Source organism: Saccostrea cucullata, unplaced genomic scaffold (genome assembly GCF_032062105.1).
Source record: "Saccostrea cucullata isolate Sc308-1 unplaced genomic scaffold, CSIRO_AGI_Scuc_v1 ctg3347, whole genome shotgun sequence".
NCBI lineage: Eukaryota > Metazoa > Mollusca > Bivalvia > Ostreida > Ostreidae > Saccostrea > Saccostrea cuccullata.
In genome coordinates, this window is record NW_026938998.1 from 62,825 (window position 1) to 79,829 (window position 17,005).

General features: G+C 37.4%; 1 long non-coding RNA gene and 1 pseudogene across 1 annotated transcript; one reads left to right on the plus strand and one right to left on the minus strand.

The window, feature by feature from the left end:
* Nucleotides 1-2,135: 2,135 nt before the first annotated feature.
* LOC134252069 (uncharacterized) lies at nt 2,136-3,475 on the minus strand. Its single transcript, XR_009988884.1, has 3 exons — nt 3,403-3,475; nt 2,843-2,924; nt 2,136-2,462 (listed from the first exon to the last, which is right to left on the minus strand). It is a non-coding gene; the product is annotated as an uncharacterized LOC134252069 (long non-coding RNA).
* Nucleotides 3,476-14,341: 10,866 nt separating this feature from the next.
* On the plus strand, nt 14,342-16,797 carry LOC134252074 (uncharacterized; annotated as a pseudogene).
* The last annotated feature ends 208 nt before the right edge of the window (nt 16,798-17,005 follow it).

The window sequence follows — 17,005 nt, forward strand, 5'->3', positions numbered from 1 at the left end:
AATCTTTCAATACGTGACTATAACATGGATCTGATACATTTAATCCAATCTGACAAGGTGTCAACGTCTTCTTTTTCATATCTGGCCCATCAAAGTACCAGGGACAACCACTTTTACGCATTGTTCTGCCTCACTGTCGCATTTACATGGGCAGACGTTACCCTTGTCTTGTGAGGTCCAATGAAATACAACAATTAACAGTTTTCTGTTTATTTAGAGGAAGACATGAAAGGGTAAAATACTGAAAATAAACAAATAAACAATACATCACAATATGTTCATAATGGTAAGATCGTAATTGCTCACATACATCTGATTAATCTTACACACGCATTCTGAATTAGACTACATGTATTTATGAAATGATAGTGAACGTCCGAATTTCCTCACAGGAAATAATGTAAACATTACAGAACTTGTTATACAAAATAATTATGACCGAATAAAGAGCATACACAATATACACAAAACACAAGCAACATTTACTTACACCATGGGAACACGCACTCGGTTGCAATTAAAGAATTACAAGTACAGGACGGCCAAAACCGTGAGCAGCCATGCCATGCTACTAATCGTACATGCAACGTTACCTAAGTGCGTATAAACCAAAATACTAAAATATAGAACGCAAAAATCCGGAAAGTGTCAGAACACTCCCCGCCTGACGCCAGCTTCTACACTACACCTTCCTCAACACAGTCTTTCCCTCAAAGAAATGGGACTAGAAGAACAACCTCTGTAATCGGCCGTACATAATGAACGAACTATCATCCCCTGTTGGTGTGAACCTCGATCTTTCGGACCTTGCCATCATCATCAGGGAATGTTCGATTTATAACACCTATACTCCAAATATTGCGATGAGCTTCCTTCTCTCGAAGCAGAACAACATCATCAATCTGTAGATTGTCCTTAGAATCTGTCCATTTTCTCCTTTGTTGAAGAAGTTGCAAATATTCACTGTGCCACCATGTCCAAAGCTGCTGTGCTATAACCTGTACATGTTTCCAGCTGGAAACATACATGTCTCTTATGTCAAGTTCCTGAAAGGGTGGAACATCTGCTTCATTCTTCTGAGTGAGCAACATATTAGGAGTAAGTACCAATGGGTTGTGTGGGTCCATAGAAACAGGAACCAATGGTCTGTTGTTGAGTATTGCTGTAACTTCCGCCATCAACGTTACAAGGACATCATGGGTAAGTTTTATTTTTTATTACTTTAACAACTTATGTATGTTTATTAAGATAATTTGATTATTTAAATGTTTTGAGAGGTTGGTTGGGGCTGGTGTTAGTTGTACAATTTCATTAAAATATACAAAGTACTCAACACAAATGCAATATTTACATTATAAAACTGTTAATTGAAGTTGATGAAGCAAATATTTTGATTATAAATTACGCAAATTCTATTTTATACCATTTTTGTCTTCATAAATAAGACATGTTATATCTGAATGAATAGATTTAAATTAACTTTGCTCATTTACCGGCGCAAGAGACAACCTTTACATTAAAATTCATTTCTTTTACATAATCCTTTTTGGGACGGATCGTGTTTTTAAAAGTTTTCTGAAGCTTAAATGTATCTTGAAAAATTATACTAAACTAGAGCCGAGCTCGTTGCAAAGCAACGAGTAGGTCTTCCGTTGGAGCTGTGGACAGGAAGTACAGACCTTGGGTCAAGGTCACTGCACTTTCTTATGTCAACAACCTTTCTTCCCAGCATGAGCCTCCAGTAAATTTTGATTATAAAGTTATGCTTAAACATTATTTTCTTTGTCAGTGACCTTGATTTGCCAGAAAGACATTTGATCAGGGTCATGACAAAACCTCCACCAACAATCGCTAATATCAAATAAACGTGTTTAAAATCATGTTTGTTTTATTTTCCATTATATAAATAAGTAAATTTATTTGACAAGGTACCAAAATTGAATTAATTGCAAAGTGGGGAGAAGAAAGATTTATTTTTTAAAATCCTGCTATTCGTTTAAGGAGCAAATTAAGTACTTTCCAGAAGTCAAAACCCGTTTTGGTACATATAGCAGATAATTGTATTGTAATAAGATCATTTATTCATTCCTGCACTGGATGATATAATGACTTTTTTTATCAAAACAAAAGTAATGTTAGATCCAAAATTTTATTACAAATGTTTCAATGGCTGAATTATTTCTATGTCGGCGTTTAACAAAGAACAATCAGGTAGAATTTGATTGAACATAAATGAATGCAAGTTTCGTTTTAGTGCTTCTTGTATCGTAGTCCTCCGAATCTCCCATATCTTCCTGATCCTCCATATTATCCTCCTCTTCCTCCTCCTACGAATCCTCCACTCAATCCTCCAAATCCTATTCCAAATCTTCCTGATCTTCTTTTCAATCCTTCATATTTCCCCCTGTGAACTCCTCTTGTATTATCGTAAACTACGTTTCCGAATTCATCATATCCAAAATCTGTAACAGGCGAAAAATTACTTTATTTCATTACCCTGTAATTATTTTTTAAAGGACCCTTTATCACTGATACAGCTGATCTTTCAATGTATTTCAATATATTTTCTTCTCTCATAGGATATATGAATAACCGGAAAAAAATGTAACGGTCAACTCCGTGGTTTTATTATCATCTCTGATAAAAAAAAAAACTAGTAGCATATATTTGATGACCAGAAAACCCATTGGTAATTTACAAAATAATATATTAATTTGCATTTAAATTCTTTTTCAGACGTTGAATGGAATTACCATAGCAACTCAAATATTATTATGAAAAGAAAAATTTAATGATGATCAAAGGAAAGAGATAGACGATATAACGTATAAAGTAAACTTACCGGTCGTCAGGGCCACATGGAAGAGTATGGTCATTGCAACCAAAACCAAGAGTTTATCCATATCATTTAACTTGTTTCAAGACTGCAGATAAATTAATCATTGAGTTTAAGGCCTTATATATTTCAAACGAACCTGATATACTGTTGGTGTAGTCACATTCACCAATCAATGCTTATTTATTAATAACAATAGAAATTATAAATGTGATAGAAATGTAAAATATTTGGGAAATTAAATGATGCTGATGATTAATTTTTTTTAAAGTAAACAGTATAATTAATTTCACATGCTGCAATACATTTGATATTTGACCCATAAAGAAAACATGAAACAAAAATGGGACAGTCATTCAAATATAACTCTAAGTGAAGTGGAAGTGTTGCCTTATAGTGGACAATAAATGAAATGCCATTTAAAAAGAAGACCATACTTATCCATATGTGAACGAAGCTAATCTAGATATTTTTTTTTTAAATGAAAAGAATATGGATATTATGAACAGTATTCAAGCTCAAAAATCCATTAAACAATACAAATCAGGAGCAGAGAAAATATGAACCTTTAAATTGTCAGTGACGGAATCAGGTGCCATGGAGGAGTGAGCATCCCCTCACGACCTGTCACACCTTGTGTTCCTTGTCATGATCGGGAAGAAAATTGGTTGACAATTCAGTGTTTAAATACTCTTTTTTGGTCTTAGATCAGAAAAAAATCATGTTCCATGAAAAAAAAAATGTCTACTTTTTCGGGTATGCCCGTTTTGCATAAATTATACCATGTTTCCAAGTTTTGTTGATGTCCAAGGTATATCCAACAGGCTAAAGAGTGATTCCTTATATTTACAATTTATATCTAAGTAAAATTGTAAAAAAAAAAAAAAGATTTAAAAATGTCTACTAGATTTAAACTTTACGAGGCTTAACGTGTCAATTTCAGAAGTACTTGCCTAATGACGTCAGATACAAAGACAACTGCAAGAGATTAACATTAATCTTAGGTACTTGATCTTCCAATTGGCGAAATTTGAATTCGAATTAAATAATCAAGCAATCAACTTACCAAACTTTCCCAAGAGTCATTACAGAAAAAAACAATGAGAAATGTAAATATGATAGCCTAATCCCTCACACTATCTTCTGCTATTATGACAATTATCAGGAGACGGTAAGTCACGTTTTAGTTAATTCATTGCAGATTTCATCCTGTTACATCATATAAAGTTTTGTTTTAATGTGTATACAGTGAAGCTGCACTTTATGGCATCAAAGATCCTTATCTTAAACACGCTGGTTTCAACAAATCTGAAACGCCTTTTCCTAAAACAGTTTCTCTCGTACTCGACTATTCCGTTGGTATGTGGGAGACATGGAATATCACATAATATGGATAAGGATCGGGCTCACGGATACTTTCTCATTGATGAAGGAAACTAATACTGTTTAAAGTCAACATTTTGCAAGTTCTATGTTCGATGCAATGACCATATTAACAAATATCATTAAATACACTCATGTTATGTAACACATTCAGGGTAGCTCAGTCGGTGCAACGTTATTGTTGACAACTTACACGAACGATCGCGTAACACGATCACGATTCCGCACGATTAAACCTGTTACACGAACGATCCTTCACACACACACGGTTCTACACATTACACGATCTTACACGATTGCTAATGCAAAAGCACGATTCTTCACTCAAAATAGTTCAAAATATTTAGGAATCGATATTTTCAAAACGAAATACGGCTTACATGTAATACTGATCTTTTATTTAAAAGAATTATCAATATTATTTCCTCGAATTTGAAAAAAACCGGAAATGGATATGTTATGGGTCAGAATTACCCGAAATGCCAGCAAAGATCAATAACACAATTTAAACTTAACAATAATTTATTTACAGTAATATATAATAAGTATATGAAACATAAAGTACAAACTTAGCAAGAATCCGTTTCTGCACACAATGTCCCAGTGAAAATATATATCCCAGTTATATCTCAATGGTGCTCATACGACAAAAGTATCCACAATTATTGTCTATGCATTGAATTGACAGGGTATTTATACAGTATTATAAATCTAGAATATTCTAGAAAATGTTAAAACATGATATAATGGGAACAATCTGGACATACACAAAATTTAAGAATGCTCTAGATAAAATGACCGAACATGTTGACCACTCTGGAACGTTCAAAAAACTTAATGTTACTAATTATATACATAATGAAACAATACACATCTCACAACACCTCCCCCCTTAAAAAGTTTGAATGTCAATGAAAACTTATATTATTAAAATAAAAGTTTTGTACATTAATACGAATTCTAGTATGTTTACGATACTCTTGACAAGGCGTCTGCAATAACATTGTCTTTGCCTTTGATATGCTTAATTGTTATGTTGTATTCTTGTAACAACAAACTCCATTTAGTCAGTCTTTGATTCTTATTTGACAATTTATGCAAAAATGTCAGGGGGTTGTGATCCGTATATACAAGAATTGGATGCAAAGTAACATTCAGATAAACATCAAAATGCTGTAAGGCTAACAACAAAGCAAGGCATTCCTTTTCAATGGTGGAATACTTTTGTTGACATTTTGTAAGTTTCTTTGAAAAATAAGAAACAACTCTATCTACCTTATCACTATGTTCTTGAAACAAAGCTGCCCCGATTCCAACATCACTAGCGTCAACAGTAAGCTTAAATTGCTTAGAAAAATCTGGAGTTGACAGAACTGGGTTGCTCATAAGGACAGATTTGATTTTATAAAAGGATTTTTCACAGTCCTTTGTCCATTCAAAGTTAACCCTCTTTTGTAAAAGATTTGTAAGTGGACTAACAACTGAGGAAAAATTTGGACAAAATTTTCTGTAAAACCCAGCCATGCCCAAAAACCTCATTAATTCTTTCTTGTTTGTACGAATCGGGAACTTTGCAATAGCTTCCACTTTAGCCATAATGGGTGTAACATAACCTTGACCTACTTTATGACCTAAATACTCTACATAAGCATGGCAAAATTCACTCTTTTCAAGGTTCACAGTTAAATTTGCTTTAGCTAAAATGTCAAATAAAGCACGCATGATTCGGAGATGTTCTTCCCACGTGTTGCTGTATATGACGACATCATCAATGTAGGCCTCGCATCCCTCAAGATCATGGAGAAGGGAGTGAATCATCCTTTGGAATGTAGCCGGTGCGTTTTTCATGCCAAAAGGCATTACTTTATACTGGTAAAGTCCATCTGGTGTAGCAAAAGCAGATATTTCTTTTGCTCTTTCTGTTAACGGTACTTGCCAGTAGCCTTTCAACAGGTCAAATTTACTGACAAATTTCGCATTTCCAATGTTGTCAATACAGTCATCGATTCTAGGTATTGGATATGAATCAGTTTTGGTAACAGAATTCACCTTTCGAAAGTCTATACATAATCGGTAAGAACCGTCTTGTTTTGGTACAAGAATACACGGTGAGCTCCAATCACTTTTACTAGGTTCAACAATGTCATTGTCCAACATGTACTGCACTTCCCTTCTTAGGTACTGCAGTTTTATTGGATTCAGACGGTACGGATGTTGTTTGATAGGCAGAACGTCACTCACTATAACATCATGACAAGCTGCATTAGTTTTCTTTGGAACATCCGAAAAGATCTGATGATACTCATTCATCAAGTTTTTAACTTGTTCTTTTTGGTGAATGTTCAAATGTCCAAGTTTGGCATCAAAGTCAGCCAAAATTTCGGAGTTTTTCAAACGGACACTCTGATTACAATCTTGCTCATTCATTTCTACACTCGTATCACTTTCAATACAATTTTGAACAGTCTTAGCATTGGCTAAAATGGAAACTGGTTTTACAGAATTTCGGTCACACCTTTCAAAATACTCTTTTAACATGTTAATGTGACAAACCCGTTTCTCTTTACGTCGACCTGGTGTCTTAACTACATAGTTTACATCACTGATCTTGCTTTCAATTTCATAAGGGCCATAAAATCTGGCCTGTGAAGGATGACCAGGAATAGGTAAAAATACAAGAACCTTATCACCTGGCTTAAACACCCTATTTCTGGCATCTTTGTCATACCACATTTTCATTTTCATCTGAGAATTCTTCAAATTTTCTTGTGCTAATTTACAAGCATTGTAAAGTTTTTCTTTGAAATCAGACACATAATCTAAAAGATTAAGATCACTAGTCTCAGTCAGCCACTTTTCCTTCAACAATTTCAAAGGACCTCTAACTGTATGTCCGGACACCAATTCAAAAGGACTGAACCCAAGAGACTCCTGGACTGCTTCTCGTGCAGCAAATAGCACAAGATGAACCCCTTCGTCCCAGTCTTTTTCATATTGGTAACAATAGGTCTTCAGCATTGTTTTTAGGGTTTGATGAAAACGTTCTAGCGCTCCCTGGGACTCAGGATGATAAGCAATTGATCTATATTGCCTTATACCCAACTCATGCATGACTTGCTGGAACAACCCCGACATAAAATTTGAGCCTTGATCCGACTGAATTGCCTTGGGTGCTCCTACAAAACTGAAAAACTTGGTTAGGGCTTTAACTATGCTCTTTGCCTTTATATTCCTAAGAGGTATGGCTTCAGGAAATCGAGTGGATGTACACATAATGGTAAGTAAATACTGGTTCCCAGATCTGGTCCTAGGCAAAGGTCCTACACAATCCACCAACACTCGACTAAACGGTTCTTCAAAAGCTGGAATGGGTTGGAGAGGAGCAGATGGTATCTTCTGATTTGGTTTACCTACCATCTGACAGACATGGCATGACTTGCAAAACTTCGAAACATCCTTTCTTAGCTTAGGCCAATAAAAATGACTCAAAATCCTATTATAAGTCTTATTGACACCTAAATGACCTGCCATAGGTGTATCGTGAGCTAAACTCATGACATCTCGACGATAAGCAGCTGGGACCACTATCTGGTGAACAACACGCCACACTTCATCTGGAGAAGCGTCAGGTGGTCGCCATTTTCGCATAAGGATGCCATCTTTCATATAGAAGCATTCTCCAACTTTAGTAGCCTCTTCTGGTGGTAGTGCCCTCTTACTAAGTTGAATGATATCTGGGTCTTTATGTTGTTCAGAGAGTAAACGTTCTCGGCTGAGGATGTCCTTGCCTTGGCTAACTAGTGGATGCAACTCATCATCCTCACCACCAAATTTTGGTAAAAGTTCTTTCTTCTCTTGCTTCTTGATATTGTGTGGTTCCATGCTTGTTTCAGTGCCATCAAGGTCAGATAAGAAAGTGTCATTCAAATCAATATCAACAGAGGAATTCGTCTCGTCAAAGGCTTGAGTATGGTCTGCCTCCATTTCTCGTCTTCTGGCCATCGCTCTAGTAACAGCACAGGCTGGATAAATGTCATCATCTTCATCATTATACATGACATCTGGAGTGATCTTCTCACAAACTATAGGATCTGGTACAACTTTCCCACCAGCTAAATCGTTGCCTAACAGCAAAGAAATGCCTGGAACGGGAAGAGTAGGTCGAACACATACGATAACAGGTCCAGTAACTAAATCTGACTTCAAACTAATTCTATGCAGGGGAACATCAATGACGCCTAGCTCCACACCCTGTAATAAAACTGACCCACCAGTAGAAGTCTGCTCAGACAAAGGAAGCACGCCCTCTAACAATAACGTCTGTGCAGCACCAGTATCTCTCAAAATCTGGACAGGTTTTATTTCGCTAGAGTCACCGAGTGAAACAAATCCCTGAGACATAAAGGGCTTATAATCCTCCATAGAATCAATAGAACTGGACTGTGAACCCTGGACATCAGGAGTGTCAGAACAAATCGAAACTAAGGCTTCTCTATCACCTCTAACTGCCGCACAAGCGTGTGGTTGAGTTTTATCAAAATCATTTTTTCTCTTAAGTTTAAAGCATTCACTGATCAGATGACCTTTTTTCTTACAATAACTACAAGTAGGAAGCGACCCTATTCCAGAAGATCCTTCAACACGTCCTGGACCGGACTTAAAACCACCTTGGGATGGAGACTGGGAACTTGTGAAAGACTGAGACCCTGAACCACTCTTTTTATATGTGTCTGAATTGGTAGAATTACTGCTAGTCTGAGATCTTGATACAAAATTCTTTTTATGAGACAGAGCATAAGTATCAGATATGACTGCTGCCTCTTCAAGAGTTTTCACATTCTTATCTTCTAAATGTGTTTTCAAATCTTGAGGAACACATTCCTTAAACTCTTCTACCAGGATGACTTGGCGCAAATTAGCAAAAGTTTTATCAAGTTTTTTAGATCTAAACCAGTGATCGAATAAATCTTCTTTCTCCCGTGAAAATTCAACAAATGTTTGATTATCAAACTTTCTATACTTTCTGAACTTTTGTCTATACGCTTCAGGTACTAATTCATATGCTTTTAATATTGCTGCTTTGACCTTCTCATAGTCTGAGTTCTCAGCTACCCCTAGTGCAGAGTATACCTCAGCTGCTTTGCCAACCAGTACACTTTGTAACATTGTTGACCAAACGTGTTGTGGCCATTTAAGATTCTCTGCGACTTTTTCGAATTGGGGAAAATATTTGTCTACAGATTTTTCTTGAAATTTCGGAACTAACCTAATATTTTTTGCTGCGTCAATTTCATTCTTGACAAATGACGGTTCTGGTTGGTGCTGTAATCTTAATTTATTTCTTAATTAATTCCAAATCGGCGAAAGGAAAAACTATTTTAGAAATTCTGCTATCCGTTATAAGCTTTTGCTAAAAGTAGCAATTCAAATGCTTTCCAGCAGTCAAAACCCATCTTGGTACAGATACATTTAACAGAACTTTAAGTGTTGAATGTAATAAATGTATTTATATAAAAACTGTAATATTTTCAAATTATTACAACAAATGAGTCTTTTTCAACGTTTGTTGAAAGAAAAATCAATGATCACTGATGAAAACTAATGTTCCATGACGAGGCTTAGAGACAATAAATCTTTACTCTGCGGCACGTGTTTTTTGTAATTAGCATCTTTTTGTGATCATTATCAAATTTTAAAAACTGGTTCACTAAAAACACAAAACACAAGCAAAATGAGCATTGAGAAAGAGGGGACGGTCGTTGGAATGGTGATATCTATACAGTGGACCTTCAGATATCCGGACGCCAGATATCCGGATGCTTCAGTATCCGGACGATTTTTCATCGGAACAAAATATTAAAATGTTATTCTGTCTTGTTTAAATGGTGATTCAGATATCCGGATGCTTCACATATCCGGACAGATTGACTGGGAACCAAAGCGTCCGAATAAATGAGGGTCCACTGTATTACTTTTAAAAATCAAAAACCAGTATCAGAACCCATTTAAACACATTTTTCTATAAGATGCGCGTCATTTTCATCGCCAATTTATCGCCATATGAAAGCTTTGGACAAAATTTAACCAAACCGGAAGTGACCTTAATCTTCGTCTGAGGCAAAGGTTTCGCGTTACAACAGATTAAAAGAGTGTTAAACTGTCCTGAAACAATCTTAGAAACATTACAACCCTGAAGCGAACCTCTCTCGCAGAAATGACCACATACCGCTCCAAAGGGGTGGCTAATAGACGCCAAATTAAAAGGTCCGTATCTCTCTTAATTTCCGAGCAATTTTCAAAATCTTTGTATCATTACAAAGCTCTTGGCCAGTTCTGTCAACAATCTGAAAATGGTAGTTAAAAGTCAAAAACGGAAAAAGTTGCTAGGGTTAAAAGATGTCTGTGTAAGCCGCGTGGGTACACCTAGGCAACGTTTGCTCTAGACAGCCTCAAAAAATGAAAATTTGAAGAAAAAGGTGCTTAAATCCAGTTGGACCGGAAGACAACGTCCTCAGTAGTCGAAAAATTTGGACGAAAGGGAACTCTTCTTCTCATAAAAGGTTTCGTACGCCTCGATACCCTGACCTGAACCTCTGTCGCTGAAATGCCCAAAAACTGCTCCAAAGGGGTGGCAAAAAGACTCCAAATTGTCATTGGAAAGCTCTTGGCAAGTTTTGTCCACTATCCGGAGATGGTTGCTAAAGGTAAAAAACGGGAAAAGTTGCGAGGGTTAAACGATATCTGTGTAAGGTGCGTGGGTACACCTATTCAATATTTGCTCTAGAAAGCCTCAAAAACGGCTTGTTCTTTCTACACTTTACAGCATTCGATAGCCTTTGTCAAGAGCTCTCTGACAAGCCCAAGAACTTAAAAATCCGTCACGAAATAAAGATTTTCTGACGTTTGCAAGCTTTTTGAGAATATTCTTGTTATTCGACTTTTTGCTGTCTGGAACGACAATATCATGATAGCAGCGTAAAGAGCTCTTCAAAACCTTTCCAACGACACCAAGAACGTTGACATCGGAGCAGTCAGTCAAAAGTTATGAGCAAAAAACGAAAAGTAAGTGTTTGCAGGAGTTAAAGTCAGGGATAAGTGCTTAGGTTAGTGAAGGTAAGGGTTAGTGGGGGCCAGGGTTAACGGGGGTTAGGGTTAATGGGGGTTATGGTTAGGGTTAATTGGGGTTACGATTAGGGTTAGTGGGGGTTAGGGTTAATGGGGGTTAGGGTAAATGCGGGTTAGGGTTAACGGGGAGTTAGGGTTAGGGTTAGGTGTTAGGGTTAGGGTTAGGGTATAGGGATAAAAGCGAAAATGCCCATGGATTTAAGTGTCCAAGTGTCAACGGAGATTAATGGATTAGTGAAAGGTTTAGGGTTAGGGTTTGGAGTAGGGATAGGGCTAAAAACGAAGATGAACTATCTAGGTCATGAACTATCTAGGTCAAATGAAATGAAAGTGGAAAGTGAAAGTCACGGATACATGCAAAAGTAAAGGAAAAACTGGAATTTTCATAAAACCTAGTTGTCAGGAAAAAAGAGAAAAATTGCTTCTTCTCTACACCGCAGATTGTGCGTAGAAATGAACAAATTGAGAATTTTTGACCATTTTGAACCTCCCAGATCTCAAGAATGGCATGTAATGGACACACCCCACTGAAGTCAGTGAGACACCACAAAAGGGACTTTTGGTAGCTGCAAAGAGTTGGCAAAACTGCGTTCTCCTTCTAAAGATATGAAGGACTAAACATGCGGAAGATGTACAAAAGTCTTAAAAACTTTGAAACAGGGATTTGGACAAGTTAAAGTGGTCAGATCTCGACAACCTGCACGTTGCCGAAGAGATCTCACTAGATGCTGCTCAAGTGCCCCAAAAAACGGTTATTCTCGGAGACGAGGTAAAATTGCGTTCCGCGCTAAGTTTCCTTTTCTGGGCGATAGCGCGAAAACGGTGAAAGATAGAGTCGAAAAATGGGGACGAAAGGGAATTCTTCTTTTCATAAAAGGTTTCGTAGACCTCGATACCCTGACCTGAACCTCTCTCGCTGAAATGCCCAAAAACTGCTCCAAAGGGGTGGCAAAAAGACCCCAAATTGAAAGGTTCGTTTCTCTCTGCATTTTCAAGCAATTTTCAAAGTCTTGGTGTCATTGGAAAGCTCTTGGCAAGTTCTGTCCACTATCCGAAGATGGTTGTTAAAGTTTAAAAACAGGAGAAGTTGCGAGAGATGAAAGATGTCTATGTAAGCCGCGTGGATACACCTAGGCAATATTTACTCTAAAAAGCCTCAACAAATGGCTTGATCTTTCTACACTTTACGGCATTCGATAGACCTTGTCAGGAGCTCTCTGACAAGCCCAAGAACTTGAAAATCGGTCAAGAAATAAGGATTTTCTGCCCTTTGCAAGCCTTTTGAGCATGTCGCTTGTTATTCGACTTTCTGCTCATTTTTAGTGATATGTTATTTTTTGCAATTTCAAAATGCATATTTAAGAACCTATTACAAAGAAAACGTAATTAATTTTAAGTGCATTCAATTTAAGCGATCTCGGCGGCACCCTCGCTTAAAATGCCAAAATTGAATCCGCGCTTATAATTCTACCGATATGGTATTTAGAACACTAATGGTTAATATACAAGTAGTTGCTCATTTCCATGAAGTCTTTTAACTTTATCAGGGTTAGGGTTAAGGTTAGGGGTTAGGGTTAGGGTTAAGATTAGGGGTTAGGGTTAGGGGTTAGGGTTGGGTTGGGGTTACGGTTAGGGTTAGGGTAAGGGCACTTTGACGTGTTGCGTGTGCGGGATTGCGGGACTCTGCCTTTTTTATCACGTGATTGTCAATCATTTCATCGTGAAAGTAGATATTTTCCTGCAGGATTTCTGTCGATTTGGACGTTTATATACTGTTGTGTTTTTAATGGGTGATTTTCTTGATGTAAAATAGTATTTCATTTGATTTTTTTAATTGCTAATTATGATGTATTGTTTGAGTAAGCAACGGCATCTTTTTTAAGGAAGTAATGCATAACCTTACTTTATTTTTGCATTAAAAATTTACGGAAGTATAATGAATTATTTGTGTTTAAGAGGACAAAGTTTATGTATATTTTTTGTGCTCTTCAATAGTACCTGGAAATTTAAAGTGTATTTTCAATGGTTAATTAGGATATATTCCTTTTAATTACACAATAACAACATATTGATTGAAATTAAGGTCATTTAAGTAAACTTAAAATGATGCTGAGTATGCACATCAGTGTACTCGGGTATACCCTAGGGTATACCTTGGTATATCCCAGGGTATACCCGGGTATACCCTAGGTATACCCGGGTTTAACCCAGGGTATACCCGGGTTTAACCCGGATATACCTAGGTTTAACCCAAGATATTCCCGGGTTCAACCCAGGATATACCCGGGTATAACCCAGGATAATCAAGGGTTAAACCCAGGATATACCCGGGTATAACCCAGGATATACCTGGGTATTACCATGGTATAATCAAGGATACACCTGGGTTTAACCCTGGATAAACCCGAGTTTAAGCCAAGATATACACGGGTTTAACCCAGGTTAAACCCGGGTATAACCCAGGGAAAACTTGGCCATGCTACAGGGTAAATATTATTGTGAAACCCAGGTATACGATGGGTTTACTTTGGTTTTCTACTGGTTTTTTACTCTTTATTCATATTTATTTTACTTAATGAGTATGAGAGCATATAACTTTTTGCTTTCCAACATTGTGAAGTAGGATTTTTAGTATTGTTAGTACAATTTTAATATAAATGATTTATTATAAAAGAGACCTTCTATTATTTTATATAAGTAAAGTTAGCTTAATCTTAATGTATATAAAATTCAATGAATATGACTGGATTTTTTTTTATTTTAAAGATGAATACCGAGGAAAATGAGCAGACGTTTGCGGAAACTGTGATGGAGAACATGAACTTAGCGAATAGGTATTATCCTGTGAGCGAGTCACCCATGTTATTGTTGAAAAGAGATAAGCGGGTATTCGTAAGAAGCGTGACAGTTGACGAAGCAGAAAGAGATGTTTGGCATCAGTACACTTTTGATATTGATGGATGTGTTATTGAACTGAAGAATTTAAATGGAATACGAATGCCAGTTAGACATATAACACTCTTTCCGAATGACAATGGCAGTTTACGTGAGATTAGAAGCACTTTAAAGAAACATATCAATTTAACGGAATATTATAAAAGCGAGCTTATGAATTTCAGCAGCTCTTTAGGGTTTCAATTGTTTTACGAAAGAAGATGGGAGTGTTGGATAGCCATGATACCTGTACACAAGAAAGGTTCTGTAGCTCTTCCGAAACAGATAATCAGACAACAAACATTCAATACTTTCCTTGCACTGAGAACAAGATTCAAAGATATACTCGCAGATTATGCCATGAATGGAATTGCTTCAAAAACACTTATGAAAAACGATATCAGGGATGTCCGTAAAATGTTCGTGTTACCTGAAGACTGTTCTACAATACGTTCTGCTTTACAGACTGCTCTGAACGACATCTCTTTAACAGGATTCAGGCCAGTAATATTTTGTTTTCGTTTTGGAGAAAAAATGACGGATGGACTACCATTATCTGACTTTGATAGGGAAGAGATATGTAGGTCAACTGTTCATGCAGCTGTAGACATTTCCACGGATGGTGAGGTGGATCTCTTGTGGTCCACCTCAGGTTTGCAGGAAGTAATCGGCTTGAGAGGTGTATTAAGCACATGTTTATCACTTACAGACTGTGGAAATTTTCAAAGCAATCTAGATGGAAGGCCAATGGATATTAAGAATGGTTAACGAAAGGCTTGTCGCTTTCCAGACCAGTTACAGTTTGTTCAACTTTATGCCGACATTCCACACCGTCAGCCCAATTGTCGATTTCATCCAGTGTCGGCTTGCATTGGTGGAGGTATGTGTATTCCAAGGCCGACAGCAGAAGCTTTCCTCCGAGATGCAGAACATTACATATCAACTCTAGAGAGCAATTGGGTGCTAATGAGAAAGAGTGCTTGTAGACTAGAATTTGTTTTTGCGCAGGATACCGCATTATCTGACAATCTGCATGCTCTTGACTTCATAGATTTAATAAACTTACAGCAACTTCTGGAAAATGTGCCTTTGTTGGCTCCCTTGCCACCCCAAACACTCAGTTGTATCAGACATTTGGGCTTGTGGATGTGTAAAGAACTTCGAGAATTCTTGGAGGGTTTTCAGAAAACGGGAAATGTGCTAACCACGTGGCAATCTTATCAATTAGAATTAGCCAATGAAAAATTGCTCTTGGGAAAACCACTCTGTTCAAGGAGTACAACATATTCAGTTAATCTTGGACCCGGAGCTTTGGGACCGAGTCGAAGTTTGACGGACCAATTTGGTTTCTTGTCGCTAGACGTCTACTCAACTTGCATGCAAAACGATCGAAGCATCCCTCCACCTGAAATATGGACGAACTCGGAAATGATCTGTAAAATGATTGCAAGATCAGTGGGTTTGCACGACCATTTGGATGCCAGCTATGGCGTCATTGGTAGACATTTCGTAGGTGCATTGCTTCACGACTTACACGAAACTGGCATAGTTGCTACTTACGTTCTCTTTGATGACTTCTTAGGAGAGATGAAATCTGACAAAACCAGGTTTAAGACAGTTGGTGCTGTGACTCTGAAATCGCTAATAAAGCTGTTGACAACAAAGAGGAGAACCGAAACACAGATGGTATTTCCAAGCCTGTGCAGACTTTTGGAGAAAAACACCCTTCCAGTTGAAGATATTGTACAGGCTGGATTTCATGAGCTCAACTTAAAATACTTTCCAGCAGTGAGTACATATGACCGTCATGGAAACATGATTCTGACTTGGTCTTTTCATGGAAACTTTTGGAATATTGTCAATGATCAACAGTCTCCCGAAATACAAGAAAGTAAGCAACAAATGATGTCTGACCTAATTAGAGGTGATCTGGAAAAACGCGGACTAGTTTATGCAAGCAAGCTGAAAAAACTCCAAAGGTACTTCCTTGGGTGTCTATATGTTTATGCAGGCTCCAAAGAGAAAAACTCGAGTTGGAGCCAACTGTGACGGTATTGACATATATCAGCTGCATCGCCTTCTTGATTCAGAGCTTTTATGTAGAATATGAAAGGCTGGCTGCTCTCACGATCGATCTTCCTTTGGACAAGAACCGATTGATCGCGTTGGAAATATTATCTAAACTACAGTTGGCCAATTTCAGGTTTCGCAATCTACACTTGAAGCATTTGCATTTTACCGTCCCACATAAAGTCGACCTGGAAATGGGAGAGCAAAGGAAGAATAAATGAAGAGATTAAACTAAGGATACGGAAGTTAGTTCCAGAGGAGAGCGAATGGAAGAGATGCCAAAGAAAATAGGTGACGATGATGATCCACTTGTATTTGATAAAGATACTGGACATAAGAGGACTTCAACTTGTAAACCGGTGACCAAAATTACTCAAAGTACATGGTCAAGCCAAGGGTTAGGGTTAGGAATAGGGCTAAAAACGAAGATGCCGGATTTAGGTTTTTAAAGATGAGAAGACATCAAGGAATCCAAATACCAAAGCTCAGTCTGCTTGTCCCAAGGGCGTGTTACCTATGGGTATTTGAAGAAAAGGTGCCGTAATTCCGGTTGGACCGTAAGGCAACGCCACCAGTAGTGGAAAAATTGGGACGAAAGGGAACTCTTCTTCTCATAAAAGGTTTCGTGAGCCTCGATACCCTGACTTGAATCTCTCT